A 14,322-nucleotide genomic window follows, 5' to 3' on the forward strand; every position below is an offset into this window, starting at 1 on the left:
CTGTTCTCACAGTGGCCAACCAGATGCCTATGGGAAGCCTTCAACAGGACCAGAGTGAAACAGCAGTCTCCCCACTTGTGATTCCCCTCTTGGCATTCAGAGGCATACTGCCTATGACAGTGAAAGTAGAACCTTAGCAATTATGGATGGTAGCTACAGATAAGACTCATCCTCCACGAATTTGTCTAATCCTGCTATAAAGCCATCCAAAGTGGACAGCCATCACCACATCTCGCAGGAGAGAATTTTACAGTGTGACGAAGTCGTGTGAACTGCACTTGTTAATATTATACATGACTGAAAATGTGTTGCCACAAAAATGACACAGATGTTTGTAAGATAAATAAATAAATAATCACTAATTGAGTTGGATTCAGATTTTGCCTTCCACATATGAAAAAGCTACTTCCTTCCACAGAAGGCTTTTGACTCAGAACTGGGAACTTGCTAGGGGTGTGAGTGGGTGTGGAGTGAATTTTGCTGATCTCTCTCCCCCACCCCGTACCATCTCTTGCACAGTTTTAGGACACTGTGTGGGAGGTGATTCTGAGAGAGAAGGGAAATCAGTACAAGCCCTCTCAGAGGATGCTCCTGCCAGCAGGAACAATGTCTAGATCCAAGTCATTAGCTAATTTTGTAGAAGGCCTGTTATTGATTATTTACTAATCTATACTCTGTCTTTCAAGTTCTCTGTAGCAGGAGTCATCAACATTTTAGATCAATGGCCACATCTGAAATTTTGAAAAAGCACAGGTCACAAAATGGCTGTCACATCTAAAAGTGAAGAGGTGAAACCACAAAATGGTCCTTGCATGTTCCCTCTCCCCCTGCCCTAAAGTAAAAGAAGGGAAACCTACATCAGCCGCCATTGTGCTCACTCACGGAGAGAAACTTTGCATTTCTCCACTGTTCATAATGAAAGGTATCTGTGTGTGTGTGTCCAATCCTGGCACCCAATGAAACATGGACATGTCTCAGGGAGTTTGTTCAAAGACTGGGTGGATATTTACTGATATTGGCGGGAGCCAATAAGAGCCCCTGTTGATTTTTCTTCTTATTCATTTTTTAAAGAACTGACATTGTGATTATTACAGCTGAGGGTAAGACAGAAGGACAGACATGGGAAAGGCTAGGAAGGGGAATGTTTTCTCTGTATAAAATGGAGAAACCTTTTTGATTAGATATTAGCAACAACAGTCTGGAATAGGAAAGCTGAAAATGAATGCACATAAATGCAAGTACAGCGGCATAAATCTGCTTATATACTTCCTACCAGTTACTTCTAGAATTTTACATATATAATGAAGAAATCAAACAAGAAAAATGAGAAATGATTTGGCAAAGGAAGATGCAACATTATTTTATAGAACAAAAATCCATTTGTGTTATATGTCTTACTCTTAAACAAAGAATATTTTACATAATGTGCTGGAACATTAACTCACTCATCCATGGCTATGGAACCTGTGGGTTCGAGCATGGGGAACGTGCTCTTGTAATGACGACTGCATTTCCTCAGCTGCTGTTACAGCATCTGTCAACTAGTCTTGCAAGATCTGGTTTTCATTTCAATATTGTTTCAGAGGAAACAGTTATTATTATTATTTTAAAAAATCAAAATCCATTAGCAAAACCAATAGAATAAAATGATTTTAGCTATGCCCGATTGCATTTTGCAATATTACTTCAGAGCATATTCTGTACATTTTTTATAAATGGTATCTGGAAAAGATTCCCATGAGACCCTGAAGCAATCATGTAAATAATGTGCATCTTCTATTTAATTTACTTGGAGGAATCAGTGGGGCGAGGGGAGGGAATTCACAGAGATTTGATTTGGGAGATGCTTGAAGAGTGTCCCTGACATAGACAAACACTGCTCAAAGAGCCAAACAACAGCTGAACTAGAAAGACAAGGTGGTGGGTCTAATACAATATCAGATCTGTTGCAACTGGAATAACAGATGACAAATAACATGGAATTTTACATAAAGCATGAAGCGTCAAACAAGACACCCACCAACAACACACAGACAAAATTCCCTTTGCATCTATCCACACTCATTGGAGAACATCCAAGCTCTTGTCTTGATTACAAAGAGGGGCTACCCTACCTACTATTCTTCTCCCTTCATGCAGAAGTCTAATACAACACCAGGTGTATATTTTAAGAAGTTGGAGGATCAGATCCTTCCAAACTCCATCACTCAACATGGGGCTGAAGGTGATATGTTCCACATAACCTTCCTTCCTCAGGAAGGGAGGGAAGGAGAGGACAAGCCTCCAAAGGTTGCTTGCCAGTGGTAGGCATGGTCAAGTGACAGTGGGCACTGCCAAAACAGACACTGCCACCTCCCAATGCACACTCACCTTCATAACAACATGCGTGCACACACTTATGCAGACAATCATGCAGACACTTGCACATACACTCACCACCCATACGGTGCAGAAAGATTTGTCTCTGAAGGGCAGAGATAGTGATTTCATCCCCATTGTTGTACTGGGCTGGGGGAAGAAGTTCCTCTCCTCGCAGCCCAGCCCAATGCAAGTGGGAAATCACTATCTCTGCTCTTCAGAGAATACTGTTAAATGCCACCCCAGTTTCCAATCACTGAGAGACTCCAGGGTTTCCAGTGCTTACCCTGGGTTCGAATTCCTTGGAATGAAGGAATATATGGTTTTATTTACACATACTGCGTATACAACCTGAGCATAATATGAGGGAGGGGGGCTTAAGACCCCAACAGATCTTGCTTCCCCATTTGGTTGCCAAGGGAGCCTCAAAGTCCAGCACAGACCAGCACAGAGGTAAAAAACAACAACAACAACAACAACACACACATCTCTCTCTCTCTCACACACACACACACACACACACACACACAAAACTCTGGCTACTGTTCTCCTACACAGCAGCTAGGGGAAGAGAGAAAGGCCCACCCATTTGTCTTCTGGCATAGAGCAACTTCTTTGGTGATGCTAATTGTGGTGCTTAACCAGCTAGCCAAAGTCATTACCTTAATAGAGGAACTGATTCAGCAAGCTTGTTCTTATACATTCTACTCCCACAGATACAGGATCCCAAGGACTGGAAAAGACCCGGGGCATCATCCAGACTGACCCACCCCAACTCATAAAAAATTACAGTCTTTCAAGAGCAGAGGTAATATTCCTGCCCCCGTTACTGTAATGGAGGGTAAGACTCAATAGCTCTTACCATTAGAGCTTTCTGTCTGAAGAGCAGAGGCAGCAATGTGTTGCTATGGCAACAAAATTCCAAATACCAGGAATCAAAAGTGCAAATTATTGATTGGCCGAGAATTTGGATATTCTCTTGCTAAGAAACCAAACCTCATGCTTACTGAAATGGGGGAAGCAAACAACTGCCCCAACACTTCAAAGAAAAACTGGGCTGGGAAGAGAGGAACCTCTCCTCTCAGCCAAGCACCTTAATCAAATGGAAGATGCTTTGCAAAGTTGGCTTTTCCTGACCTTGCAAATGCACCTCTTTTTCTTGTGTGCTGCCTCTGCTGGGAGGTTAATGGTACTCAGAAAACAAGAATGTGCAAGAGAAAAGGGCACATTTCCATGTGGGCTAGTGGGCCACTTCCAATGACTTGCCAGGCCTGATTCAGGCTGTGGGCTCACCACCCCTGCATTACAACACATCATAATTATATTATATAAATGTGAACCATGACATACGATATATAGTGCAGGTTGTAGCAGAGCCAAATTACTGACTTTAATACAATTTTAGGAGTTATATCAAATCCAAAGCAGTTTGAAGTTGCAATCCTATGCACATATAGGGCCTACCTAGGAGCAAGTCCATTAAGCAAAGTGGGACTTCTGAGTTAAAAGTGCATAGGATTGTGGTGTGTATCTTAAATCAATACACCATCATCTGTTTGTTTTTCCCAGCAACACATTCTTTCACACTAAACACTGATTTGTTAGCAAAGTTATATCATCAAGTAAAAAATAAACATAAAACCTTCCCTGCTCTGTAACTTTAACACCCTTAACTATATTCAAATCTTTCATAGATGTAGGGTGCCTTGCAACCGTAAGCAATGATTTTAACAGCATCTCAGATCAATTGTAGCACAGATCTGTGGATTACTTTGGCACACAGGAGTTTAAAGCACACACTGTGAATCCCTATACAACCACCACTTAAAACACTGCCCAGGCCCAGATGGATTGCTATGGCAACAAAATCCCAAATACCGGGCTGGTAAGTAACAAAAATGTAAATTATTGATGGACTCGGAGTTGTCTTTTTTGGGCACTCTCCTACTGAGAAACCAAACCTTATGCTTACTACTACAGAGGGAAGGTTGATAACACAATTTCCTCAGCACACTGAGCACTTAATCCAGAGGGATTTCATTAAATCTTGCGGTTTAAATTTTTATTCTTGGAGCAGCAGTCAGCAAGCAGAGATTACAGTCAAAATGCCACCATTCAGGTCACCGCTCCCTGAACTCGGGAATTTGCTGTTAACATGACAAGAAACTAAAATTTAAAAGCACCTGAGGGGTCTAAATAACTTTCATCTTGGGCTTTGATGGCAACATTAGTCACAATACCAGTAGTGGTCAGCAGCATACAGAAGGGAAGTAAAATACTGATACACAGTATTTTGTAGTACAGTGCCACAAAGGATGCAAGGGAGAGAGAGAAAAATGCAGGGAAAACTTAGAGGACTCGTGTTTTCCTTGAAAAAGGTCCCATGTATAATTCCTGGCATCTGCAGGTAGAGCTGAGAACTACACCCTTTTGAAAATCCAAAGAGCTGCTGCTACTAACTTAGTGTGAACAATACTAAGCTAGATACTTGACACTGTCTACTTCTTAATGCAAAAGCAAAAGAGAGTAGAAAGCAGGACAACATTGTTTCTGTCCACTTCAGATCAGGTGATGAGAGAATTGTTTTGATTATTAAGACCATTGCTTCTGAGAAAACCAAAATGCTCAAGGACTGGAAACAGAATGACAAAATCCCGAGAAGAAATTATTATATTAAAAAAGGGTGTGTGTGTGTGTGTGTGTGAGACCAAAACAGAAAGAGATTCCCACGATATCTAAACCCAACCTCAAGGTTCTGAATCTAGTCTAAATGACTGATGTGGCTAAGCCTGTAAATACTGTTAATAAATAAAACCATTTAAACAACAGTGGGACATCCTTCTTACTCTTCTCTTTGCTTCATCTATGATGTATCGACTGTGTGAAGGACCATGGAATATGCTTTGTATGCAGAAGACCCCAGGTTCAATTCCTGATCTGGGAGAGATTCCTTTCTGAAAACCTGGAGAGCTGCTGCCAGTCAGTGTAGATAATATTGACCTAGATGGATCAATGGTCTGACTCAGTATAAGGCAGCTCCTGCTGTTCCTATGAGCCTCTGTGCTATTTCTGAAATATCTGAATCAACCACTTCAACTGGGAGCAAATCCCTTCTTTCTACTTAGGCCACAGTTGCCACCAGGTTAGATGCTGACATTGTTTTAGCAATGATAGCATACTATTTAGCATGATAGCATGCTATTCTATTTCTTTTCACCCTTATTTCAGAGATTTAAATGTTAGCTACCTTATTTTGCAGACAGAACACACATAACATTGTCAAGGACAAGAATTCTGGGAGGCTTCTAGCTCCCCTTGGCTCAGGTTGATGGATTTACAGCCCTCTACAATTTCTGTTTCATTCTCAGTTTGATCCCATGTCAAAAGAGCACATCATTTGACAACGTACTACTCTGATAACTGAACCATGACAACGCTTGGCTCAGTATCATAACTCCTTGATCAATAAACAATCACAGGAATCAGTGGGCATCACAAGACTCTCTTTTCAGGAGAGAAAACTGTTAATTACTTCACTGTGACACTTTTATTTACCCACAAAATCATTCTCTCTTACAGCACTTCAGCTGAAAGCAAATACACTGCATAGACAACAAGTAGACCAAAGCGTTGCAAACCATCCATTGAGGCAGAAATCAAGAGAGGACTCTACATTTGCACAAAGACCTTTTTATATTGGGTACCCAAACAGATATCCAAAGCCTCCTTTTATCCTGACATTCAAAACTATAGCTCCAATTCCATATACTTCCTAGTATCCAGATGTTATGGTTTTCAAAGGAAGGTGAGATGACTGTAAGTGAATTACTGGTGAGGCAGTTTAATCCATGTTATGCACGAAGACAGTGTCTTTATGGCATTCTTCAGGCAACAGTAGAAAATGGCACTCAGTAGAAACACACAGACACACAGAGCAGCAAGGGGATATACTCAAAAACTAATTTCAACAATGATTAAAAAATATGCCAAGAAAGATATGCCCAAAAATCTGGAAGTACACACTTGAAAAACGTTAAGTTAATTCATTGGACCCATTGTGCTATCAGTTGGTAATGTAAAGGGTTGGAATGAACATTCAGATTTGGAACATGTATTTTGCTAAACCATATTTGGGAATGCCCTGCCTTCATGTGACTCTAATTGCATGGAGGGGTGAGTGCCTGCCTCTGCTGCCTGTTCCCCCTTGTGTTGTGCATTGAGGCGCTGCCACCACTCCTCACCTGCAGGTCTGGGAAACCTGATCATGGGCAAACAGGAGTCTCCCCTCTACAGACATCCCCACCCAATATGGGCCAAAAAAAGCGCTTGTGTATTAACTCTTAATCGGAGAATTATCTTTTCCTTCAAGATGTTTCGTTTCTGGGGATTTGGGGTATGTCAACAATTAAGGAAATAACCAGTGGTATTAGGGTAAGACAATGGTAACAGGGTATGCCAGTTTTGTGACAAAGTGGTTGAAAATGATATTTGAAAGACATTTATAGTGATATTATTAGCATTCTCATTTATTTCATTTATTATCTTACACATATACTGTAATAAGTGTTTCAAAACACACTAGGTTAAAATAACCTTCAGTAAGCTAAAACAATCTGCAGGAAGATTACAGTTGCTAGTGAGCCTTCATGAAATGTACCCAGTGCAAAACCTGCTACCTTGTCTTCGTTAGATTATGGGGAAAATGTTTTTACAACATTGTAAAGCTGGCAATTCAAGGTATTAACTTTTATAAAACTATTAATGAGCAACAGTTAACACAAGACCTGACATAACTTCATTTTGATCCCCATAAAACAAATTAATGTCAACATCACTTAAATGTCACTATGTATTTTACAGACATAAATTAATCCAAAATTCTGACAAGAAAGGCTATAAATAAAGATGGCTGCTCTCCTTTTACTGTTTTCATAACATGCAGCAATAAAATATTACATGACTCCCCCCTTTTACCCTTCTAAAATATAATGCTGCATTGCTATATGTTAAACCATTTGAGTTGAAATAAATCACAGAATTGAAATCATAACTATTCAGACACCCATGCTTTCATCCCTCATCCATTCATACCCTTTCTCACTTCTGGCTTTCCTGACTGGTCCATTCTATATACTTAATTTCTGCACATTTGATATGGTCAAATGTATACTGAATGTCTATGTAAGTCTGTCTTACATTTAAACTATACTAATTTGGCCAGGTCATGAAGAGTCGGACACGACTGAACGACTGAACAACAAATTTGGCCAGTGTACTGTATACTAATTTGCATGTACAGTGGTATCTTGGTTTACAACCATAATCTGTTCTGGAGGTCCATTTGTAAACCAAAACAGGTTGTAACCAAAGGTGCGCTGTCGCCAATGGGGCCTCCCAAAAAATTGTTCATAATCCCCCCCCCTCAAAAAATGGGTTGTAATCCCCCCCCAAAAAGTCTGCAAACCGGGACATGCACTTCCAGGTTTTATGTGTTTGTAATCCAAAACATATGCAAACCAGACTGTTTGCAAACCGAGGTACCACTGTATACGTACTTATTTGGTGAGTGTGAAAAAGCTCAGTATCTAGTTGTTTTATCTGGAAGAAGCTACAGCAAGTACAATGGCTTTTGAAATTCCGCTAATCTTTCCTGCTGACAAAAGTCTGATCTTAAATACTTTTCAACGACAAAGCATTAATGTAGGCCAACAATTCACCCATGAAACTCTAATAGGTAGTCCCTTAGCAATGTAATCATGTGGCTGAGTTGTTTTCATAGCCCTGTTATATTCCACCAAGGACAACACTGGCTCCTTTAATATTGAGTAGCTTCATCATCTTGGATGTCTCTTATTGCAGACCCAGGTCATCGAGCCTCAACTTCCACAGCTGCCATCACCATGAACCACCATAGGCAGGACTGGCAGCAACAGCAGCAGAGATGTTCTGCACTCACCCTATTAATCATGTTACTTTGAATGCCATACCTTTATATTTGACTTTCTTCAGTAATGTTTTATTTTGGATTGTTTTATTCAATGTTTTAATGTAGGTTGTAAACTGCTTTGAGATTCTTTTCTTGAAAATACAAAGCAGTATAGAAATAAAATGAATAATAATAATACAGTAGTTCAAAAGAAAGCTATTAAGAATCATAGGAAAGAGGCTAATCGGCTTACAGCAAAACACAACCATCAAAACTAGTTTACAGGTACTATCTATGGGGCTGTGACAAAACACCTTTAAATCAGAATATACACACTCCACAGGTAAATTATTCCATAGCATGGTGGATTCGCAATTGGTTCTAGAGAGTTAGGCCATGTGGCTTCATGCAGAGAGCTTTGCGTGTTATGAGATTGTTTGTGGTGCTGAGCACAAATTCCAGAACTAAGAATCACCTTCCTAAAGAGCCTTCTTAAAGAGCCAGGTCTTAGGTTTTTTTACCTACAGGGTTACAGTTAGAGAGCCGTGTTATATGCTTCATTCAACAGCAGCATCCAGTGAGGCCTCAGATGCTAAACAAAGAGTGTGGGTGACACTTAGGGCAGAATCTGGTTCTTAAAGATTCTTCACCTTGAAGTGAGTCACCACTTTGTTTATGATGAAACACTGCAGCTTCTGTCTCACAGGCAATCCAGTTGAACATGACTTCCTAAGTTCAGACTAATAGTGCTGACCAGCAATAAAACTGCTAGCACATTTGCAAAGCTAAGCAAGGTTCAAACTGGATGAGGGACTGCATTGAGGTTCCTGAATTGCATGTGGTTGGACAAGTTGACTCTTGGGGTACCTTGGACCCTTAGGGTACAATTCTATGATCCAAACATTTCAGCTAAGAACTAAGTTCCATTGAGTTTCATGGGGCTTAGTCCCAGGTAATTGATTATAGGATTGTGGCCCCAGTATCTTGATCCTAGGTTTTCACTGCTAACTTCATTGTATGAATATATTTAGCATGTTGGGACTAGTTAGGTGCCCAATTACTTCTTCTTTAATAGAAATTCCAAATCTATTAGAAGTTGAGTGGAGAATATTGTCATATCGTAAGACCAACATGCAGAAATTTCAACACAGCTAACAATAAAGGCTTCCTAAAATTATAAAAAAGGAGACATTCTCAAGTTGTGTTTACTATAAAATCCTCATCATTGACTAGGCATTACCAGAGGGCATCTAACAGGAGTGCTTCTTAAATGCTAATTAGCAATTAGCAACTTCAGTGCCAGATTCTATGCAGGCATGTCCCATATTAACAAAATTCATACAAAGCCCCCCCCCCATATTAATATACATATGACAAATATTTTGATTGTAATGGTTCCACTAATGAATCAAATCTATTCAAAAGCATTTCTGAATCATTATGGGTGTGTTTAACTTAAACATTATTTAACCTTTCTGTACATACTGGGATTATTTATTTATTTATTTATTTATTTATTTATTTATTTATTTACAGTATTAGGACCTTTAAAGCATACTCATCTACACCTAATTTTAGTCACCTTATAAGAACTACTGATTTGTACCCAAGTGACACACACAAGCAGACTAGAAACCCATTTCTTTTGTCTCCACTGATGTATGGAGCAATTTCCTCAGATGCCTTCATTGCAATTTGCAAACACATTAACCAAAGCTATAAAACAACAGCAATCCGCACTATCCATAACTGAGAAAAGCAGGAAAGAGAAATTTAGCAAATATAACTGATTTCTGTATTATCTAGAGGCTGGAATACACTCTACCTCAGCACAGAGAATCAGTTTCTCAAACGTCTCATTAATCTTTTTACTGGACAAAAATAAGGTTTTACAAGCCCAGCTCCATGCATTTGTCAATTCCAGGTAATAGCTTTTCAACTGGCCTGTGACTCTTCCCTCCATTTTGCAAACATAAAATTGCTCTGGGCAAACACCAGCATGCACACACACACACACACACACACAAACAAACAGGCAGGCAGGCACGTGTATAATATTCACTCCACATGTTCAAAGTCTTGCAGATCTTAAAAATCAGCACACTGAATCAGCCTATTTATCTTTGTTTCTTCCCCTTGAATTGTATGTACACTTCCGTCGAAGTAAATCCCATTTAATTCAATGCAGCTTACTTCTGAGTAGACATATGCTCATGCTGCTTCCTTATATAATGTCTTCTTCCCTCATCTTTGCATCCAGCAGCTACATTCTCTTTCCCCTCCTCTGTTCCCTTGGTGTCACTATTCTACTGAATCCAAGCTTAGAATTTACAGCCATGAACACTGGTACTCTATCCTTGGAGTGTTGGGACTTCCTGACTGGTTGTACATGTACATGTGTGTAGGGTGTTCAAGTGAAAAAGAGGACAGGGCTGGTGCATCTTTAATAGTTGTGCAGAAAACAAACGTTCAGCTGAACTATTCTACCCAACTTTCTACCCAACTATTAAAGGTACCGACAAAAGACGAGATGGTTGGACAGTGTTCTCGAGGCTACCAACATGAGTCTGACCAAACTGCAGAGGCAGTGAAAGACAGGCGTGCCTGGCGTGCTCTGGTCCACGGGGTTACGAAGAGTCGGACACGACTGAACAACAAAAAAGTAATGGTACACAAGCTCTATAATTTCATCTGGTCAGCTTACACTGATGTGATTTGAACTCCCCTAAATGCATTGGAAAATCTGGGGTAACAATGGCTTGATGCAATGCCATTTAGCCTGGGGAGGTTTCAACAAGACAGATGTCTTAGGCCTTGGCAGGGGCGGAGGAAGGTGGGGGCGATGGGAGCACACCGCCCCCATTGGTGTGATCCCGGTGGGATTCCACCGTGGCTGCCCCCCTGCCCGTGCTGGGTGCCCCGCCCCTGCGGGCGGTTCGCTCCGCCCCCAGAACGCATGCCATGCCCCTGCGGACGGCGTGCCCCACCCCCAGTATGCATGCCCCGCCCCTTTGGGTGGCGCACCCCACCCCCAGGACGCGTGCCAGCCCTGCCCCCGCCTGCTCCCTGCCCCGGGTGCTGGAAAATGAAGCTCCGCCACTGGGCCTTGGTGATTCTCAGGTACATGGCATGTTCTAGACAGAGTTGCACTACCCTTGAAAGAGGATATATGCTGTCAGTGCACTCACTGGAGGGGATCTTCAGTGTCTAACAGTGCCTTCTGCCATCTTTGGCTGCTTCACAGCTACCGGTATGCCACAGCGACACATGCCCTGGTAACTTCTCATCTTGCTAACTAACATTAGTGTTCTTTCTGGGGCTACTTAGCTGCAGCTAGTACAAAATGTACTGACTGGGTTGCTGAGTGGCTCAGAGTATTAAGATAAAATAATGCAGATTTTGAAAGAAGAGCACTGTGTGCTGATTGGCTAAAGAGCCATATTGAATGTGCTAAATATTATTTGTTTGTTTACTATTATGTTTATATCCCACCTTTCCTACATTGAGCTCAAGTTAGTGTACCTGATTCTCCCCATTTACACTGTATCCTGTAATAAATTTGTGAGATGGGTTAGGTTGAGGGACTAACTGGCCCAAGATAACCCAACAAGCTTCATGGTTGACTGCGGATTTGAAACTTGTTCTTCCTGATCATATTCTGACATTCCTAGCCTTTCCTAGCTATTGGCATATAAAGTCTTATACAAATTGGGAGCTAAATACTTGAAGGAACATCTTCTGCCATACGAGAGCGACCTGAGTTCATCAGAAAAGAGGCCTGTCCGGTTGTGCTGTAGATTCGCTATATGTAGATTCGCTATATCTCTCTTTCATGATTCCCCACCTGTCTAACACTCCCAACCCAGAGATAGTACTGGCAAGGGTTACTAATGCAGCACTCAAAAGTCACACCTGTACTTGCAAAGGGCTTCCCTGGTCTCCACCTCCGGCACCCACAATGGCACCCTCTGGCATTCTGTTGAAGCCAACAGAACAGGTTGCAGTGAGGATGGGGTATCCATGACAGCAGCTCCAGTTTGCAAATGATCCCCCAGACTCCCAAAAGGTTGGTGATGTCTGAGCCAGCTGCTCTGCTGATTTATGCTGTATTAATGTTTTGTATTTGTTTGATGTTTTGGTTGATTTGTTTGGTATTTTAGCAGCCCCTGTTTTATGATTGCTACTGATGTGGTCTAACTTGTTTTTTTAAAAAATATCTTTTCGTAGGGTTGGCTTTGTGATGAAAGGCAGGTTAGGAACACTTCGAAATAATTAAATATGTGCCATTTTAACCATCAAAAGGAGTGTGAGAGGCAAAACCACATGGATTATGAGTATTTATTTCTGTCTGGGACTTCACTGAGCAGAGTTGTTGCTTTTCCCAGTACCTTTTAAATGCTTTTCAGATGTGTGTTAGGTAGAACGAGTATACCTAAAAATTACAATTCAGCATCTTGCAAAAGGGGAAAGCATCTGATAAGGGTGGACTGAAGAGTGGAAGCCCTTCATTTTAATTTCTGTAAAAAGGAAATCGAAAATTGTGCATCAATAAATCACCAAGGGCACTTTCTGAAGTTGACTGTCATGTTTGACATTTATATTGCTGCAGTAAATATCTTCAACTACAAAACACAACCATTTTAATGAATTTCTCCTATCATCCTTGGAGTATGCAGACATTTCCCACCTCCACCCCCCCCCAATCTCAATTTCTCAGCAACATTGTATAGAAATAGTCTGCAAACTCAGACAGTGCCACATTTGGGACATTTTGTCCTGCTGGCCAAGTTAGGCTTCTCTCCTTCAAAATGCAAGTCAGTGGCTACTGCAGCTATGTTTTGTGGCCCAGATGCACGTCATATATTGAAGCATTAAAATCGGTTTTTCTGTCAGTTTCACATTAGCTTATACAGAGACTCCCAGAGAGGCTCTAAAGGAAAATATGTAACACTCAAAAGAACTACCGGTAGCAAAGCAATAACAAAATAAAAGGGAGGGGAGAACCCACTGTGGAGAACTAGCCTCATGCCAGGTAGGGGTTAAATGTTCTGACAGTTAGAACCCTCAGGGGCGGGCTTAGCCTGAGTATAAAACACCCCTCCCAGTGGGCAGTAAGTCAGTTAAGTGTGGGCAGGAGGAGGCAGTTAAGTGCGGGGAGTTAGAGTTGGAGTTGAGCAGTGTGAGTCAAGAGATAGAGCTGGGAGTTTAGAGTCTTAGGTGGATGTTAGCAGAGAGGATAAAGAGATTGTGAAACGCGTTGTTATTGATATTTAGTTAACTATTAGAGGTATTAGGCCGGTAACATTTAGAGGTATTAGGCCGGTATAGGACAACTGTTATAAGCTTATTGAACAACTTTTATTTTATCAGCAACCACAAGCTTTGTACGCAATAAACATCTTTTTAGTTCACAATATCCTCGTCTGTGGTGAATGAAGTAAGCAGGATCCAGCTAGTAGTCTGAAGGGCTGCAGCTGGGGGACTGTTTGTCGTTGGTGCAGCACTCATAGACCGTAAAACGTCCGGGGGTGGGCTGTACAGGGCGAAGGGCCCGCGACATTAAAGTGGTGGCAGCGTCGGGACGAAAGATTGTCATAAAGTGGTGGTCACATTGAGATCAAAGATCTAAAGTGTTGGCAAGAAGTGCCAAGGTACAAGAAGGATTTAAGGGTGACGCATTGTGTGAAGTGTGAGGCTTAAAGAGGATTTAAGCAAACTTCAGTGAGACTCTACAATCTAGTCAGGAAGGGGATCGCATACACCTGGAAAGGGAGAAGGGGAATTCAGAGAGGAATTACCTGGCCCTAGGGTGTGGTGTGATAGCGCCTGAGACTGTGAGATTGTGAGAGAATTACAAAGATACTTTGCGTTTGAAACTATTTCAGGCAGAAAGGTTTATAGTGAGAGGTCGGAAAAGTACGCTGGATAAAGTGCACTGAGGTAACTTTAGGCGTGACTTTGGACCTAAACTGTGGAAACTAAGCCTGAGGAAATAGTTTAACTGAAACATCCTTGATTTAAGTACAAATATAATACCA

At 41.3% G+C, this 14,322-nt stretch overlaps 1 protein-coding gene across 3 annotated transcripts in view; it reads right to left on the reverse strand.

Moving 5' to 3' along the window:
• SYT1 (synaptotagmin 1) overlaps positions 1-14,322 on the reverse strand; it is a 338,924-nt gene that overhangs the window by 205,222 nt on the left and 119,380 nt on the right. The gene's annotated exons all lie outside the window — the stretch shown is intronic.

The sequence above is a fragment of the Lacerta agilis genome, chromosome 10, assembly GCF_009819535.1.
Source record: "Lacerta agilis isolate rLacAgi1 chromosome 10, rLacAgi1.pri, whole genome shotgun sequence".
Classification (NCBI taxonomy): domain Eukaryota; kingdom Metazoa; phylum Chordata; class Lepidosauria; order Squamata; family Lacertidae; genus Lacerta; species Lacerta agilis.